At 33.5% G+C, this 4,839-nt stretch overlaps 1 pseudogene across 1 annotated transcript; it reads right to left on the bottom strand.

Annotated features, from left to right (window-relative positions):
• Window positions 1–658: 658 nt before the first annotated feature.
• Window positions 659–2,003, bottom strand: LOC146901050 (mitogen-activated protein kinase kinase kinase 20 pseudogene; annotated as a pseudogene). Its single transcript, XR_015023160.1, has one exon. The product of XR_015023160.1 is annotated as a mitogen-activated protein kinase kinase kinase 20 pseudogene (transcript).
• Between the last annotated feature and the right edge of the window lie 2,836 nt (window positions 2,004–4,839).

Genomic DNA, 4,839 nt, shown 5'->3' with positions numbered 1-4,839 from the left:
TATTAATTTAGAGTTCGTTAGGTTATATATATATATATATATATTCTCTAGTAACCTTTTATAATGTTAAGCATTGTCATTCTAATGAAACTCTAGCCGTCTTTGTTATTCACTCTTGTATTGTTATCAACCTGGAGGCCCAAGTGTTTCCAATGACTTTATACTTTCACACTTGAAATTTGAAAGTTCTAATCAACATTGTCAACGGAAATCATAATTAAAAGGAAGAAATAAATGTCAACCAACACCAAGTCATTCATAGTTTTTACCCTTTGACAAAATATTTGTCAACGAAGAGTTAAAGCCAAAAGAATAAACTTTTTGGATATTTGACACCGAATTAACCAACAGAAAGGTTATAAACCTTGTTTATATCTCTCTTTGTGCCAGCAAGCAATCATCCGTTGAATGATAATGTTCATCCTTTTAGGTTGTTTTTTGCGAATGGGGTGAGTGATGATATACTTAACACAATAAAAATTAGCTGCACCTTGTTCACAAATTTAGAAGTTACTTATAACTACCTCTAAAAAAAAAGTTACTTTCTTTTTTAGGGAAAAAAGTTACTTATAATTAAATTTTTTTATTAAGTGTTAAATGAATTATCGACAATTCTTCAAAATTCAATCTAAAAATCAATCAAATAATAGCAATTGAGTAAAGATAAAAATATAGTATTGTATTGTATTGTAAAATCAGCCTCTATGTACAAAGGGCCACAATCGTCCCAACTCGCAAGTAAAACTCTTCCACCACCAAGTAATAAGATCTCAAATCAAGAATCTATGTACATTCTATAGAATAAACGAATTTGAATAATCAAAATCAAACCAGGACCTAATTAATCACAACGATCATTGTTACCAAAAAATCACAATGATCCATTTCTACCTCCAATTTCACCTTACACTAATCCAACTATCTAATTCCGACGAACTCACCAACCGTTCATCAGTCACAAGCTGCTGGAGCCGGTCCACCGCGGAACCAAAACTAGAATCAAAATCCCATGGACTTAATTCTTCTGATTCCGGTGAATTCAGAACCGAATCACTCACACTAGAAACCCAATCATTGAAATCAAAATGATTTCTTGGTGACGACTCATCAACATTCTTCACATCTTCAATAAAAGGATGATTCAAAAGCATCTCAGCCGTCCATCTTTTTCTTTGATCTTTCACAAAACACTTCTCTACAAAATCTTTTCCTTCTTTCGACAATTCTTCTGGTATCACCGGCGATTCTACTCCGGCACCAATTCGAAGCAACAACGACCATATATTCGAATCTTTCTCCAAATTCCAAGCTGGTTTTCCAGTCACCATCTCCACCACCGCACACCCAAGTGCCCATATATCCGCCGGAGATTCATACTCGCCGTCTTTCACTGATTCCGGCGACATAAAAAGTGGAGTTCCCCTGCATTCAAAACTCTGTTTTTCCCCTGTTTTCTTGGCAAGACCAAAATCAGCAATTTTGATATCACCATCATTGAATACCAAAATATTTTGAAGCTTTATATCACAATGAACAAATCCATTGCGATGAATATGATCAAGACCCTCAACGATTGACCTCGTGTAACAACGAATGTGTTGCTCCGGTATCCGGCCACCATTGAGTTTCAGTTGATCGGAGAGCGTTCCTGCGGAGGCATATTCGAGAAATAAATTGTAATACTCTTTGCCATTCTCGAAAGTATAATCATCTCCGAAACAAGGAATAATTCTTTGACAAGAACCTAGTTTATGAAGAACATGTTTCTCGTTTTTGAGTGAAGACGAGGTTGAAACCTCGGATGTTTTGACGGCTGTCGGAGTTGAATATGAATTTGCAAATTTGGGTATAACTAAATTAACAGTTGCAAAGCTTCCTCTTCCAACAGTTTCTCCTCGTACCCAATCCATCTTACAATTGTTGTTTTTGTTTCTAAGGTTTTGGTTTTTTTGCTTTGTGTAGAAGAAAGAAAACTCAACTAACTGTGGATGGCTTCCAAGAATCAAGAAACCCTTTCCTTTATATATGGGAAAAAAATATACTAGTTGATATTTTGTGACTTAAGAAATAAGGTTGAATTGTTTCCGTAAAAGAATGTGAAATTATTAAAATAAAAAAAATACAAAAAATAAAATTGGCGTGGATGAATAATCATCGGATGTTTTGACGGCTGTCGGAGTGGAATATGAATTTCCTTTAGGTATAACCAAGGTTATCAAAATCGGGACTTTACTTCAAGTCGAAGGGGAGTAGTAAAATCGGGACTCGTAAAATCGCAATTAAAATCGAAGGATTTTACTCAAGGACTTTTGTAGAATCGATATAGGATAGCAAAGTCGGGACTCGTAAAATCGCAATCAAAATCGAGGATTCTACCAAAGCAAAAATAATGTTAAATATATGTTATAAATTGCATATAGTCATAAATGACTAAAGTTCAAAGTCCACAAAATACATATACATAAATGACTCAAAGCCTAGATACAAATATTCTTTAGTAGTTACAAAGAATGAAGGAAAGTGTGGGGGAAGTGAAAAAATGAAAATTTTTGGCCTTTAGGGTATTTATAGAACCGAGTAATGGATTCAAATCGGGTCAATTTACGAACCGGGTCAAAAATTGACCCTTATCAAAAAATGAACAAAATCCTTCAAAATCCATCAAAATCCCGCGATTTTGAACAGATTTCACGATTTTGTGCGATTTTATGCGATTTTGATAGGATTTTGCCTGTTTTTAGGTCTTTGCTATGGATTTGAGTCGTTGAAGCTACGCAAAGTCGCAAAAACCAGGATTTTGGGACTTAAGTCGCGTTTTTGATAACAATGGGTATAACTAAATTAACAGTTGCAAAGCTTCCTCTACCAACTGTTTCTCCTCGTACCCAATCCATCTTACAATTGTTGTTTTTGTTTTCTATGGTTTTGATTTTTTTTTTTCTGCTTTGTGGAGAAGAAAGAAAGAAAACGCAAAGTAGAGAGAACAACTAAATGTGGCTGGCTTCCAAGAATCATGAAGCCCTTTCCTTTATGTATGGGGGAAACAAATCTACTAGTTGATTAATTGACATAAGCAATAAGGTGTCTTGGGAAAATTAAATTAAATTTTATTTCCCCTCAAAAATAAATACTATTTGATATGATTAAAGAATAAGAGGGGATGTGATATGAATTAAAGCATGTGATATTCACCGGAAAACAGAAGCACGTGATAGGCAAGGATTTTTTTTTAGAGGGAAAGAGTGATATAGTTTCTGTTTCTGATGAACTCGCGTACCAGACTCATTTACGTGGTTGATCAGAATAACGCTACTCAAAGATCTTTGTGAAAGATTACACTGCTTGGACAGTGACTTCTATATATGAGCGTCTAATATTAAATATGGTAAATTGGGTATATGGTATGGTATAATTTGAGGAAACGTTGTTTTTAACCACCTTTTCAAAAAATATTAAGTATTTTTGGTGCACTTGCATAATGTCCTAAATTAATAAATCAAAAATACATATATTTATGCGAGGTGTGTTTCACATTTATCATCAATTTATTTTGGGGATAAATTTTGAGCATCATCTTCACAACATTCATTGTTTCCGACTCATTCTTATCAATTCAACGATTTGATAGTTTTTTTGCCAACAATTAACAAATTAGTATCTGTTGGCATATTCTTATACTTACTTTTTTTTACTGATATTTTAACAAATTAAGGGTCAATATAAAAATAAGATGTCTGCGGTCAAATAAAAATAAGATATCTAAAACAACTTTCGAATATCAAATGCAACTTTTTAAAAGAAATACCTCATCACAAAAAAAAAATGACAATGGCAACTTGTTAACCTGTATTTTTGATAGGCTACAATAAATGCAGTCAATGAAGTTTGACTTAGATTTTGAAGAGAGTTAATGAGTTTCGACTCGCTAACGTTGTCAAATCCTTGGACTTAAAGAGGTTTGTGGTCTTCATGGTGATTGGTTCGACAAACAGGTAGGAGTCGAAGAGAAGTTGGTGCCAGACGAAGAAGTCATGCAGCAGTTATCATCGAAGGATCTTATTTGAGATTCAAATAGGTCTATAGTTAGTTACTAGCAGTTACGTTCGAACGTTTCTGTGTAGGTTGTTATTTAGTATAAATAGTAATTTACTTTATTCCTTTGAAGATAATCTCGACTCATTCAACCTTTGATGGATTTCGACGGTTATATTCATACTTCTATACAACAATATCAAGAACATTCATCACTTTTTGAAAAATAACAAACACAATATGTCCTAAGATTTACTGGTTGATTTTGCAAATAACTATTTTTTAAACCAGCGATTGTTTACCAAAAACCAAGGTAAACACAACTATAGCCATAAGACGTGATCTCAATAAATTGTACATAATTAGCCATTTAATTGGAAAATCACTACAAAAGTTCTTTCTTTTTGACATAAACCATCAAGTTGATCATAAACCTCCATGAATTCTGCTCTTTACAAAACCAAAAATGCTCATTCCCAACTGAAATGACTATAATGTCCCTGCGTGAGTTAACTCACGCTAATGTAAATCTTTGCGTGAGTTAATTCATGCACCATGAGTTAAGTCACACAGATTTAACACTAGCGTGAGTTAACTCACGCGAGAGTATTTTTTGAATTTCAGTTGAGAATGAGCAAAATGTGTTGGGTAAAGAGCAAAATTCAACCTCCAATTACCACATAACATAACTAAGATGGCTAATCCCTATTTTTTAATACTCTATGTCATACCCTAATTTTGGACCTAAAAATACTTGTTCAAAATTTCCTTTCATCTTTGATATATGTCTATTACTTTTGAAGAATT

The sequence above is a fragment of the Medicago sativa genome, chromosome 8 (genome assembly GCF_051527215.1).
Source record: "Medicago sativa cultivar Bolivia chromosome 8, Bolivia_mono, whole genome shotgun sequence".
Classification (NCBI taxonomy): domain Eukaryota; kingdom Viridiplantae; phylum Streptophyta; class Magnoliopsida; order Fabales; family Fabaceae; genus Medicago; species Medicago sativa.
Note: the sequence above shows the minus strand (reverse complement) of the source record. Positions and strands in the feature narration are given on the sequence as shown.